Genomic DNA, 14,814 nt, shown 5'->3' on the forward strand with positions numbered 1-14,814 from the left:
ATTTTTAAATTAAACTTGAAGAAAGTATAGGAATTGGAGTCAGGTAGGTAGAATTTAATTTGCATATTAGAAAAAAATGATTTTGGGGCCTTTTATAGAATGGTTCAAGTAAGTGATGAGGTAGAGGGCAAGAGGAGAAGGAAGAAAAATAGGAAGTAAGTACAACATTGGTGATGTACTATAAGAGGTGGTGATTGTGAGGAAGGAGAGAATTGGGATATATTTGAATGATATGTAGGAAAAAGAATTAAATAAAGTTTCATGATTAGTTTAGTAAAGAAGCATAGATAGAGAAGGAAACATCAAGGATAACTTCTAGATTTCTGGATTGAGCCTCTGAATGGATTGAGTAGCTTTTATTGAAACAGGGCACACTGGAGGAGAAATCCATTAAGAAATAAAATAAGATAATTCATTTCAGGCCTTTGAATTTTTGGTACTTGTGTTATATCCAAATTGAAATATTTAACATGCAGTTGGGTATGCATAAGAGAATTCTTAACTGAAAACAGCCCTTTTAGTGCTGAATGTCAGGAGGAACACTTTTTCCTTGTTCAAAAATCTATAAAGAAGGGAGAATTTCTACTCCACAGAAGAAAAATATGAGAGGAATTCTTCCAGGTTCTTTTCCCATCCCCCCTGACTCCTCACTGATAAGAGTGACTTATCTCATTGGTAAATCTTGTAGAAGGAGCTGAGCTGAGCAAGCTGGGCTCTGTGCCTTCTGGGTCCCCTCTTATGCAGCTCATAAGTATTTAGGACACAGGTGTGGCCTTCCATTTGGGTAGCTTTGGACTTGTTCTCAAAGACTAGGGTTTATTCTAATGTGCCTCTCAGTAGAATAATAATCATGTTTATTTTTGGAAAAATTTAGAGATTCCTGCTTAAGTCATGGTCTCCAGTTAGTTTTACCTATAGATCAGGTAGTACAATATCATTTAGCCCTTCTCTTATGTCTTATTTTCTAGTTGATTCTAAACTCAAGAATAGAAAATAGAGTGAGATTTACTGGGTCTCCCAAATCCAAACAAATTAATATTAATATCTTATCATTTTTCTAAGTGAATTAATTGTAACTTGTGGGAGTTAGATTTTTTTTCTATGTTCACAATGATAGGAAATGACATAACTGGGATTCAGTCTAGTTGATTATTTTATAAAACAGTTTCTCTCAGTACTTCATATCACAGTTCCTCAAAAGAGTGGAACAGTGAAACATTATTCTTTGAAGGTGATTTTTGAGTACACTCATTGTATATACATATGTATACAATTTGTATATATATTTATATATATACAATTTATATATATGTGTGTGCATATATATGTGTGTGTGTATGTATACATATATATGTATACACACACATATATATATCTCCAGCATCCTAGTGTACCTAGGATGATTTTTTTCTTTTTCTAAAATTACTTTATTGTTATTCAATTACATTTGTCTGCATTACCCCCCACCTCTCCACCCCCACCCCAGCCAATCCCACCTCCCTCCCTTGCTTCCACCATCACCCTTAGTTTTGTCCTTTTGTCCTTTATAGTAGTTCCTGAAAACCCTTCCCCACCCCACTATCCCCTCCCTGCTCCCCTCTGGCTATCGTTAGATTGTTCTTAATTTCAATGTCTCTAGTTATATTTTGTTTGTTTTTTTCCTTTGTTGAATATGTTGCAGTTAAAGGTGAGATCATATGGTATTTGTCCCTCACTGCCTGGCTTATTTCACTTAGCATACTGCTCTCCAGTCCCATCCATGCTATTGTAAAGGGTAGGAGGAGCTCCATCTTTCTCTCTGCTGCACAGTATTCCATTGTGTAAATGTACCATAGTTTTTTGATCCACTAAATTGTTGATGGGCACTTAGGTTGCTTCTAGCACGTGGCTATTGTAAATCGTGCTGCTATGAACATTGGGGTGCATAGGTTCTTGTGGATTGGTGTTTTAGGGCTCTTAGTATATAATCCCAGGAGTGCAATTGCTAGGTCAGTTCCATTTTTAGGTTTCTGAGGAAATTCCATACCGTTTTCCACAATGGCCGCACCAGTCTGCATTCCCACCAACAATGTACTAGGGTTCCTTTTTCTCTGCATTGTCTCTAACACTTGCTTGTTGATTTGTTTATGATGGCCATTCTGACCGGTGTGAAGTGGTATCTCATTGTGGTTTTAATTTGCATTTCTCAGATAGCTAGTGATGCTGAGCATCTTTTCATAGGTCTCTGGGCCCTCTGTATGTCCTCCTTGGAGAAGTGTCTGTTGAAGCCTTTTGCACATTTTTTAATTGTGTTTTTTGTCTTCCTGGAGTGTGGTCATGTGAGTTCTTTATATATTTTGGAGATCAAACCCATGTCCGATGTATCATTGGAAAATGTATTTTCCCATATAGTTGGTTCTCTTTTCATTTTAATGTTGTTTTCTTTAGCCATGCAGAACCTTTTTAATTTGATGTGGTCCCATTTGTTTATTGTTTCCTTTATGTCCCTTGCTTTAAGGGACATATCAGTGAAGATGTTGCTGTGTGGAATGTCTGAGATTTTCCTCCCGATGTTTTCCTCTAGGACTTTTATGGTGTCATGACTTCTATTTAAGTCTTTTATCCATCTTGAATTTATTTTTCTGTATGGTGTAAGTTGATGGTCAAGTTTCATTTTCTTTGCAGGTAGCTCTCCAGATCTACCAACACCATTTGTTGAAGAGGCTATTTTTACTCCGTTTTATGCTTCTACCCCCTTTGTCAAATATTAATTACCCATAGAGACTTGAGTTTATTTCTGAGCTCTCGGTTCTGTTCCCTTGGTCTATGTGTCTGTTCTTATGCCAGTACCAGGTTCTTTTGATTACCTTGGCCTTGTAATACAGTTTGATATAAGGTATTGTGATCCCTCCTGCTTTGTTCTTCTTTCTCAAAATTGCTGCAGCTATTCAGAGTCATTTATGGTTCCATATAAATTGCTAAAATGTTTGTTCTATATCTGTGAAAAATGTCATTGGTACTTTAATAGGGATTGCATTGAATCTACAAATTGCTTTGGGTAGTATGGTCATTTTGATGACATTAATTCTTCCAATCCATGAGCATGGTACATGCTTCTTCCACTTGTTTATGTCTTCCTTAATTTCTTTCTTCAGTATTATGTAGTTTTCTGAGTACAGATCTTTTACCTCTTTGGTTAGGTTTATTCCTAGGTACTTTATTTTTCTTGTTTCTACATCAAAGGGGATTTTTTTTTCCTGATTTCTATTTCTAATATTTCATTGTTGGTGTACAAAAGTACCTTTGTTTTCTGAATATTGACTTTATATCCGGCTGTTTTGCCAAAATAATTTATTAGGTTGAGTAATTTTTTGGTGGAGTGTGTAGTATTTTCTATGTACACTATCATGTCATCTGCAAATAATGACAGTTTTACTTCCTCCTTTTCAATTTGGATGACTTTTATTTATTTATTTTTCTTGTCTGATTGCTGTGGCTAGGACTTCCAATACTGTGTAAAATAGGGGTGGTGAAAGCAAACATCCTTTTCTTGTTCCTGGTCTTACTGGGGAAGCTCTAAGTTTCTGTCCATTGAGTATGATGTTGACTGTAGGTCTCTCATATATGGCTTCTATTATGTTCAGAAATGCTCCCTCTATTCCCACTTTACTAAGTGTTTTTATCATAAATGGGTGCTGTACCTTATCAAATGCTTTTTGCACATCTATTGATATGATCATGTGATTTTTGTCTTTTGTTTTGTTTATATGGTGTATTATGTTTATTGATTTGCAAATATTGTACCATCCTTGCATCCCTGGGATGAATCCCACTTGATCATGGTGTATGGTCTTTTTAGTGTATTGCTGGATGCGGTTTGCCAATATTTTGTTGAGAATTTTAGCGTCTATGTTCATCAGTGATATTGGCCTGAAGTTTTCTTTCTTCATTGTGTCTTTATCTGGTTTTGGGATTAGGATGATGCTGGCTTCATAAAAAGAGTTTGGGAGTCTTCCATCAGTTTGGATTTTTTGGAATAGTCTGTGAAGGATAGGGGTTATCTCTTCCTTAAATGCTTTGTAGAATTCTCCTGTGAAACCATCTGGTCCAGGGCTTTTGTGTGTTGGGAGTTTTTTGATGACTGCTTCAATTTCGTCTGCTGTTATTGGTCTGTTCAGGTTTTCTGCTTCTTCTTCATTCAGTTTTGGAAGATTATATTTTTCTAGAAATGTGTCCATTTCACCTAGGTTTTCAAATTTCTTGGCATACAGTTCTTTGTAGTAATTTCTTACAATCCTTTGTATTTCTGTGGTATCAGTTGTAATCTCTCCTCTTTCATTTCTAATTGTGTTTATTTGGATCCTCTCTCTTTTTTTCTTGATGAGCCTGCTTAAAGGCTTGTTGATTTTGTTTATCTTTTCAAAGAACCAGCTCCTGGATTCATTGATCCTTAGAATTGTGCTTTTAGTCTCTATGTCATTTAACTCTGCTCTGATCTTGGTTATTTCCTTCCTTCTACTTGTGCTGAGCTGTCTTTGTTGTTGTTCCTTGAGTTCATTAAGCATAGGGTTAGGTTGTTTGTTTGAAATGTTTCTATCTTTTTTAAGGTAGGTCTGTATCATTATGAACTTCCCTCTCAGGACTGCCTTCACTGTGTCCTATAAGTTTTGGATTGTTGTGAGTTCATTTTCATTTGTTTCCAGAAACATTTTGATTTCTTCCCTAATCTCATTTTTGAGCCATTCATTGTTTAATAGCATGCTATTCATTCTCCATGAGTTTGTGTTATTGGGTTTTTTTTTTTCTTGTGGTTGGCTTCTAGTTTCAGTACCTTGTGGTCAGAGAAAATGCTTGATATGATTTCAATTTTCTTGAACTTGTTGAGGCTTTTTTGTGACCTACCATGTGTTCTATCTTTGAAAATGTTGCATGTGTATTTGAAAAGAATGTGTATTTTGCTTCTTGGGGCTGAAAGGCTCTATATAGATCAGTTAAGTCCATTTCACCTACGGCTTTGTTAAGTGCCGCAATATCTTTGTTGATATTTTGTTTGGAAGATCTGCCCATTTTTGATAGTGGGGTGTTAAAATCCCCTACTATAATTGTGTTGCTGTCAGTATCTTTCTTGAAGTCCTCCAAGATTATCTTTATGTATTTTGTGCTCCTATGTTGGGTGCATATATAAGTACAATGTTTATGTCTTTTAGATGGATTCTTCCCTTGAGTATTATGAAGTGACCTTCTGGGTTTCTCTTTATGTCCCTTTTTTTGAAGCCTATTTTGTCCGACATGAGTATTGCTACCCCTGCTTTTTTTTTTTTTTCCTGTCCATTTGCTTGGGAAATTTGTTTCCAGCCCTTCACATTCAGTCTGTATAGGTTTTTGTTCTGAGGTGGGTCTCTTGTAGGCAGCATATGTGTGGGTCATATATGCTGATCTGTTCAGCTATTCCATGTCTTTTGATTGAGGCATTTAATACATTTGTGTGTAAGGTTATTATTGATAGGTACTTATTCATTGCCATTTTTTCGTACTTGTGTTCCTCTCTCTTTCACTGTTTTTTTTTCCTGTTCTTAAAGCAGACCCTTTAGCATTTCTTGCAGAGCTGGTTTGGAGGAGTTCTTTGAGGCTTCTTTTGTCTGGGAAGCTCCTTATTTGGCCTTCCATTTTAATTGAGAGCCTTGCTGGGTAAAGTAGTCTTGGTTGCAGGCCTCTGGTTCTCATTACTTGCAATATTTCTTGCCATTCCCTTCTGCCTTGGAGTGTTTCCATTGAGAAGTGAGCTGCTAGTCTTATTGGGGCTCCCTTGTATGTTACTTCCTCTTTTTCCCTTGCTCCCTTTAAGGTTCTCCCTTTGTCTTGGAATTTTGCCTTTTTAATTATGATGTGCTTGAAGTGGGCCTCTTTGGGTTCCTCTTGATTGAGAATCTCTGTGTTTTCTTGATTTGTGTGACTTTTTCTCTCATCAAATTAGGGAAATTTTCCATCATTACTTTTTCAAACAGGTTTTCTACTGTTGGGAACCGCCCTGCCTGGTTTCAGAGGTTGTAACCCCCCATGGTTAAGGCTGAGTCAGAATTGGGACCATAAGCCACTAAGGAGACAAAGCTTGTCTTCCTGGCAGGTGTGCCACCTCTGCCCACTTCACCCTGCTTGGCCCTGAGCTTGGCCAGTTAGCCAATGACAGGTAAGAATCCTCAAGGGAGGATCAACCTAAGACAGGCATGGTCACGGAAGAGGCCCGCAGGGAAGAACTCGGGGGGCTGTGGAAAAGGGTGGTGATGGACCTTCGCCCCTTGGTTTCGAAATAGCCTGAGTCCTCATTCTGTCTGCAAGAAGTCTCCTAATCTCTTAGCTGCCTTACTTCCCTTACCTGACTTAAGCCTGAAGCAATAACAGAGGGCAGTGCAGTCCTGTGCTGGGAGGGGCGGATTCCCTGGGGAATCAGGCCTAAGAAAAATACATACATTCCTGTGAAACCTACTTAATTTGTACCCTCAGTTTAAGAGATAAGGGTCCAGACCTGAGATGAGTCTGGCGCCTAAAGTTTTATGGCCCTCTAACTAATTGGCTGTAACTCAGAATAAGCCCTCAGAGTTCTCTGTAAATCTTGTATTGTTTAACCCTCACTGGCTGACAATGATTGATGAGCTTTATCTGTATTCCGGTGCGAATGAACCTAATAAAAGCCCCTGGAGAGAAAGGCTCTGGGCCCTTCTCCTTTGAGAGAAGCGGCCACCTTTCCTCTCCAAGCAGATCATGTCTTAGTAGTCTTATTCTTCATCCATGGCGGACCGGGGGGCTGTGTTAAAGCCCCCCGACATCCTACCCCTTGCTCTTCTTCTCCTTCTAGTATCCTTATTATATGGGTATTATTATGTTTCATGTTGTCCTGCACTTCCCTTAATCCCTCTTCATTCTTTCTCAGCCTCTTTTCCTTTTCTTGCTCTTTCTGGGTGTTTTTTTCTACCTTGTCCTCCATCTTACTGATCGGATCTTGTGCTTCATTGAGCTTGCTTTTGATTCCTTCCACTGTGTTTTTCAGTTCAGAGATTGTATTCTTCATTTCCTCTTGGCCCTTGTTGATAGTTTCTATTTCCTTTTTCATGTTGATACAGTTTGCAGTGAGTTCATTATAGTTTCCCTGTAGTTTTTGCTAATGCTCTGTGAACTCACTGAGCTTCCTTATAGCCATTGCTTTGAACTCAATATCTGATAGTTGACTTGCCTGTATTTTATTTAGCATTCTCTCTGAGTCTTCCTCCTTTCCTTTCATTTGGGGATTGTTTCTTTGTCTTTCCATTGTTTGTGACACTCTTCTTTTTAGCCTTTAGTTTTTAAAATTAATCTGTTCTGAGTCTCTGGGTTTATGGTGTGAAATTCTATGGTAGAAGACCTGTGAGATTCAGTGGTGCGGTCTCCTTGATCCCCTGAGATCATTGGTCTTGGGCTGTCATTTATGTTGGCTCTTTGTATGTCTTTGGGTTTTGATTGTTGTTTGGTCTTTTTCTGGTGGATCCTTCCCTCCAGCTGGTTAACTGAGGGTCACTCCATCCACCATGTCTTGTATTCTGTTGTACAGGTGTGGGCAGGCTGTATTGAAGCTGGTTCTTCCATGTGTACGAAGTTTTCAGGATTCTCTCTCGTTCTTGTTCAGATTGTTCTGAGTAATTTCTACACCATTTAGTTGTATTTTCAGATCGGTTTGGCTTGAGTTAGTGTGGCTTCCACTCCCTCCTTCACCTTCTTCTGTTGTTATCTGTTGGTGGTTCCTTTGTTGGTGGGTTTCCTCTTCCAGCAAGTGTCCTGGTGTTCACAGCTCCCACTTACTCTTTTTTGTGACCAGTTGGAGGGGGAAGGCAAAATCATTTAAGATAACAGAAGTATATTCTATGGTATTTAAAGTACCAACATCTAGAGAAGAGATAGGAGATCCTTTGGATATGTATAGTGTTAACTGTGATATTTCACCCAACTAGACACTTTTTAGAAAGGGTGGAAAGAAGATAAGACTCTTGTTAAGGAGGAGAAGAATTGTGAGTTGGATCTAGGAAGTAGTGAGCTTGTAGGAGTTCAGGTTGTGAGGTAAAGTGAGAGTAAAGGATAGAAAATAGGTATAATGTGTGAGAGAATAGAGTTAACCACAATAGTAATAAAGTTCAGGAAACAGTGAAGTGGAATAAGATCTGGGAGGGGTGCTGTGTAGTATTTACAATTGTATAGAACAGCAATTATTTACAATAGTAATGGAGCAATGCTCATATGACAGAATCTATGTGATCTGGATAGCAAGAATAGGATGTATAGGACCTAGAGTAGTGTTCTAATGGAACACAAGTGAACTGAAAAATGGAAAATTAAAAATACACTGTGTAAGAGAGAACAAGGGAAACCAATCAAACAATTGAATTTAACAAGCCAAGAGAAGAAGACTAAACAGAAAGAAGAGAAATACAAAAATACTAATAAAATAAAAGATGTAAGAATAATGAAAAAATAATAATACAAATATACAATAACTTGCAAGTTCTCTGGAGTAGCAAAGTGAAATTTGTCTCACTGTTTCAGTTGTTGGGATGACCCCTCTTTTGGGCCAACTTTGATCTTTCCACAGCTCCAGGTTTTATTGTTTCACTTTTGAGAATTAAAGAAAAAGGAAGAAAGGAAGAAGAATAAAAAGGGAAAGAAAGGAAGAAGGAATAAGAAGAAAGAAGGAAAGAAAGGAAGGAGTTAAAAGAAAAAAAAATTACTTAAAAAAAAAAGCGCCTCCTGCTGGCTTCAAACTGGCCCAGCCAGTTCTGCTGGTCTTCCTGGCTGCAGAATGCTGAGGCAGAATTGGTTTCACTTTTCTCCCTTCCTGAGCTGCACTCTTCACTCTTCAGTCTGCGCAGTTGACCAGGCCCCAGCCAGGTTCCTCAGTTCACTGCCAGGCCCCCAGTGCTCTTCTGTGCCCAGCCTACACCTTCAGTCCACCAGTGGTGCTGTCCTTGATGTGCACCAGTTAGGGGCAGTTCACACACACACCCTTTTCGTTCTTTGCTGTCCTAGATAGATACTAGAGACTCTCAGGGTACCTTCAGGCTAGTTCAGCCCCCCCACTGGGTTAAGTCTTTCTGGGGATTCCTAACTCCCTGAGCCCTGCAGTTTTCCTCTGTGGGGAGGGCTCCACCTCCCTCTTAGAGAGCCAGTCAGCCCTGCAGGGCAGGGGTGCTGTGGCTGCCTCCTCTGTTGTTTCCTCCGGGTTGCAGGGGTTGGGTGTGAGGTGCCTCTGGGCGGTAGGGTCAGGCAGGTTGTCTGAGGCCTGTGGGCATGGCAGGACAGGCAGCTGCTGGTCCCGCAGTTTGGGTATACACCCTCCCCAGGGTTTCTGGTGTGAGTGCAGGGCCTGCCATGCCACCTTAGGAGTGCCGTGTGGCTGGGTGGGTTAGGGGCACAGGAGGCTGGGGTGGCTGCTGCAGAGAATTCCCCAAACAGCTGCTGAGTGCCCCCTATTTTTCTTTTTCTTTTTGAAAAATTCCTCCTGCTCAAGCCTGCCACTCCAAGCAAGTGCCTGTCCTCTCACACTACCCCACCCTCCAACCAGACCGGGAACTATCCAGGTCAGGGTCTGTCATGGCCCAATTATCCCCAGTCGGCATTCACAGTCTCAGTGGGTGCTCACAGCCCCTGACTGTTTGTCACTGTGTCCTTATTGCCCCCCCGCTGCAACTTCAAGCTTCCACGTCCTTCCTGGTGCTGCTCAAAACTTGTTTGGCAGGGGAGGGAACCATTGACCTGTCTTTCTCCCAAGGACCCTGTGGCAGATCCCTCTGGTGCTGGGCCTGGGGCTGCAGCCGCCCTGGTCCCCGTGCTGGACCCAGGGACTTTATTGTCCTGAAGCGTTCTCCTTACCGTCTCATTTTTCAATGTCCTCTACAGTTTTTGGTCTCCAATCTTCATATATGCTGTGATACTGTTGGCTGTTCCTCAGAAGATTGGCTAGGTGTTTCACCTGTGTGCAGGGGGAAGTAGACTCCACTCCTACCTGTCTGGCTGCCATCTTCCTGAACAACTTTTTTCCTTAGGATTATTTTTGAGTAGACTAATTAGATGTCACCTAGCAGAGAAGTCAACTTGGTCATTCTGTCATTGAATGAAGTGACCATAGAAACTGAAAAAACAATTTTAGCTCTTTCTGGAAACTCAGAAAACTCAGGCTATATAGTAAACATGAATAGGACATCTTTGTGTAATGTCTGCAGGGTTTTTCCATGTGTACCTCCACCTTTGGTTGCTTCTTTCATTTGAATGTCTGGGGAGCATCAACTGAATGTAATGACAATACCATAGAAATGGTGGATCTGCTTTCCCAGAATCGCAGGATATTGATAGTTGAAGGGGATTTTCCCCAGAATTAAACTTCAATTTCCTAGAATTAATTTTAAGAGTGATTTATGCTATGGGTATTATTATAATATTTTTATTTAATGGAAAGTGTGTGGGAGTGGAAAGAATATGCACCCTACAGGGAAACAACTCAGGCTCTACCTGTGTGATGATGGTCAAGATCAAGGGGGAGGGTTGAGGTGGGGGCAGGAGGTGGGTTCGGCTGGGGTGGGGTGGAGGGATGGGGAGAAAAGGCGTACAACTGTAATTGAATAACAAAAAAATTAAAAAAAAGATGTCTGGCTCCCTGACTTTAGTATCTTCTACCATAAAATGGGAGCAATGTTTCCATGGTATTGCTTAAAAGTTTTGATATAGTTTAAATATCAGATATGCGTGTGTCAAAACTGCTATCTAGTTGTTGAAGTTTCAAGCTCAATTTTTATACTTGCTTGTAAAGTCATCCATGCTCTGCACAATTTCTCAGTGACCCTTTGGGAGTAAATCCATATGCTACACTCCAGAGTGAATTACCAACCTAGAACATAGGCTGTTTTTGTTATAGGTGAGAGTGGCATGTGGAAGCCACTGGGGGATTGTCATTGTAGGAAAGCAGCATGGTGTAAGGATAAAGAGAAGGCTTCTGGAGCCAGCTTTGAAGCTGACTCCGCTGTTTACCATCTCTGTGACCTTGCACGAGTTATTTATTCTCTCTCTGCCTCAGATTCCTTATCTATAAAATGAGGATAATACTATTACCTTCCTTATTAGGTTGATGTAAGGATTAAATAAGTTAATATGTGTAAAGCAGCTATATTAGTGTTTGGCACATAGTAAGCACTATATAATTGTTAGTGATGATAATGACGGGATGATGAAGACATTTCTACTGTCTGGTTACAGTTTTATTTTCTTTCTTATCTATTTAAAATGTTCAGCAAGTTTTTTTTTTTTTCAAATAAATTAGACTATGTGACAAACAAGTACATTAAAAGAAACCTGGGTGACCTTAGAGAACTCCTTGACTCTGTTGGCAGGTAAGATTTAAGAATAACAAAGGAACTGAGACATAATGGTGGTGTGAACAGTTCTGTCCTGACTAGGGGAAAAGCACAGCCACAAATGACAGGTTTGGAAATAGCATTGATAGAAGAGCTGGCATGTTTGAGGCAGCTTTAATATTAGTTGAGAAACCCCACTGGGAGGAGAGATAATAGTCTTTGTTTGCTATAGCTCTCAATACCCCAAAGAAAAGAGCTGGAAAATAAGGTAAAAGGCTTAATGGCTTCCCTCCATTCCTGAAGAGTTTAGTTTATTACTCAGCTTTTAGTTTTAGAGTCTTGTGCAATGCTTGGCCTCCAGACCCAGGAGAAAACTGATGTCGAGGGGGTGGAGGTAGTGGTGACTTCTGCACAGCTAATGACTCTCGCAGGGTAGATGCTCCCATGAGCCTTATAGAACTACGATTCCTCTTCATGATTTGGAGGAGAGTCAGAAACCTATATAGGAATTAATGAACCAAGGAAACTTCACAGTGGCAGGCTAAGTCAGAGGCCAGGACAGGGAAACTAGCAGCAGATTTCCAGGGGAGAATAAAAAATTTATGGTAATGATTGGTGAATAGAAATGGAAACAGAGAATGTTACACATGACCTAACCTAATTCAACCACAATCCATGGTTGCTCTAATTGTGAAGGCTTACATGGATTCAGGTCCTTTTCTAAAGACAGTTTTGCATACCACTGTGAATTTGCTTAAAAGATCTTATTTTCTCAAATTTGAAAGCAAATGTGAAAATCTATGTATAGTTGTTCATATTATTTATTTGTGGTTTCATTTCTCTTTTCTTTCTTTTTTTGGATGAAAGCTAAATTAAATAGCTATAGGAAAACATTTTTAAAAATCCAAAAGTTGGGTTTCAGAGAAAAAGAATTTGACAATGTGGAAGGACCATGAGGTAGGCTCAATCCCATTTGGGGCAAATTGCTCAAGATATCCTTTGCATAAGATGAGAATAAGACTGGTGGGAAAAGCAGTACCTGTTAAGAAGAGTCATTGTTTTTGATCCATTGTTTTACCTTTGTTCCTCTAAAGCTTCATCAGAACACCAAGGTTGAAAATTAGTAAGAGTTTTCTCTACAGTGTTGTGGGCAGAATGGGTGAGGACAGCTTACTTTGCACTCCTGAATGTGGGCCACCTAATTCAGGTTAGTCCCTTCATCTGTGTGTTGGGGTGAAGAGAAATATATTAAAATTTATGGATGGCCCTTGACTCCACTGACCCTTTTCTTAGATAGGATTGCCAGGTTGTTTTATGTGAGGTACTGGGCAGAAAAGTACAAGTTATCACACTCAAAGTGTAGTGGATATTGAACCTAGAGTGAATGAGAACATATGTATGCAAGTTATTTTATAATAGTGTCCTTCTTCCCATGTTCAACTCAAGCATAAGCATAAGTAGAGATTAAGTAGATGCAAATTATAACAACAGACTCCACAGAAGAAAATATTTTTTAAAAAATAAGTAATGCTGGAAAAGATCAAATATTTTGGGCAAAAAATTATGTTATGTTATATACTACACCCAAAATTAATTTCATGTGAATTAAATAATAACTACTACTGAGTGCTTACTCTGCATCATTTGTTTTAAATATATTATTTCATGTAATATTTACAACAAATTTGAGCAGTAGGTATCATCTCCACTTAAGAAATGGAATATCTCAGAAAAAAGAGGCCTGCCAAGGTCACTGAGTGAGTAATGGTCAGGGTTGGGATCCTACCCGGATCATCTCAGCCAAGAGCAAAACATGCTACACACCACAATGGACTTCCCTGAATGAGGCATAGGACAATAAATAATTAAACTATCAGATATTTATCCACTTGTGATTGGAAAGAATTTTTGTAAGCATAAAGTCACTGAGGAAACAATAAAAGACTGACAACATTAAATCAAACATAAAAGAACCCAAAGTCTGAAATCTTTAGTAATTATAAGTTTAAAGCAAATTTGGTGAACTGGGAAAATATTTGAATCATTCATGAGAGATAAAACATTATAAAACTTAATATGTTCAATGCTGTCAAAAATTAACAATAAAAAGTTCTCAGGGAAAATGGGCAGATGATAAGACAATTGAGAAAAGAAATACAAATAGGCAGTAAGTGTGAAAACATTCAAAAACATAAGTTACAATTTTTCACCTTCAAATTGGCAACACTTTTGAAAATTGGCAAGTCTTTTGAAAAAAGATGTTGTGAAATAGGCATTTTATTATACTACTGTAGGCTTATAAAGTTTTTAAAAAGCTTTTCTGGAAACAACTTAGATATGGACATCAAAAGCATTAAAGAGTTAAAATGTTTTCAATTTTTGACTCTACTCCTAGCAATTCTTTCTCTATGGAAATAGAATTATGTACAAAATTGGTGTCAGAGAATTAAGTTTTACTGCAGAATTTAATTTTAGTGTAGAATTCAATGTGTGTCACTGGCCAAATTATTGTGTCATTGTCATTTTCTTCATCTGTAAAATGGGAATGATGCTTATATTTGCAAAGTTTCTGTGAGGATAACATGACATTGTGAACTTTAGAGAATTAGCCAAGCATGTGGCAATTATACATGTAAGTAATATTACTATTTTTTATTCATAGTGTTGTTATTTTCATCATAATTTTATTTATGAGGATATATAGTGGAAGCAAACATTTCAAAAGACTAATAACACGAGTCAGTCTTTATAGATAAGGTAGGGTCTTTAAAGGGTAGCTAGAAATACTTTTAGACTTTTTCTACATGCTCTGTATTCTTAATCTTGGTGGCAGTTAGATAGAAAAGACATGAGTACTACCCTTAAATTCATAGAATATATTGACATGCTATTACTTATTGACAAAGCATGTAGTGGGCAAAGAAAGAATCACACAGATACACACACAGACTTGGACTGAGTGAAGGGAAAGAATTGGTGGTATCAAAATGATGGGGTTGGAAATAGGTGTATCCTTCAAGACAAGTGGAAGATTCATGTTGGTTTTATTTAAAATTACAGATATTATGAGAATAATAGAGTTTGAAATATATTAATGTGCACTTATTTTTAATATTTCCTCATATAGGGGCTGTCCCCTGATTTAGCCAGGGATATCATTGCCTAGAGAAGGATGTAGGCAGGAGCACAAACAAGAAGTTTACTATTCAAATTTTGACTAAAAATGAAGTTTTTTGAGTCTATTGTGAGACAATATGCTAACATTTACTGGAAAAGAAATTTTTTTTTGAATTGCCAAAATCTTTCCTTTTCACATCCAGAGTCAAGGCTAGAAGACTTGTATCACATAATTTTTATTGAGCTATAGCCTAGGAAGGATCGAGGATGTGACGTAAGGAAAGATAACAGAAACAGGGGGAGGAGGAGACTGGTTTCAATCCTGGGGAAGTTGTGTACCGGAAGAGGAGAC

This window comes from Desmodus rotundus, chromosome 13 (assembly GCF_022682495.2).
Source record: "Desmodus rotundus isolate HL8 chromosome 13, HLdesRot8A.1, whole genome shotgun sequence".
NCBI lineage: Eukaryota > Metazoa > Chordata > Mammalia > Chiroptera > Phyllostomidae > Desmodus > Desmodus rotundus.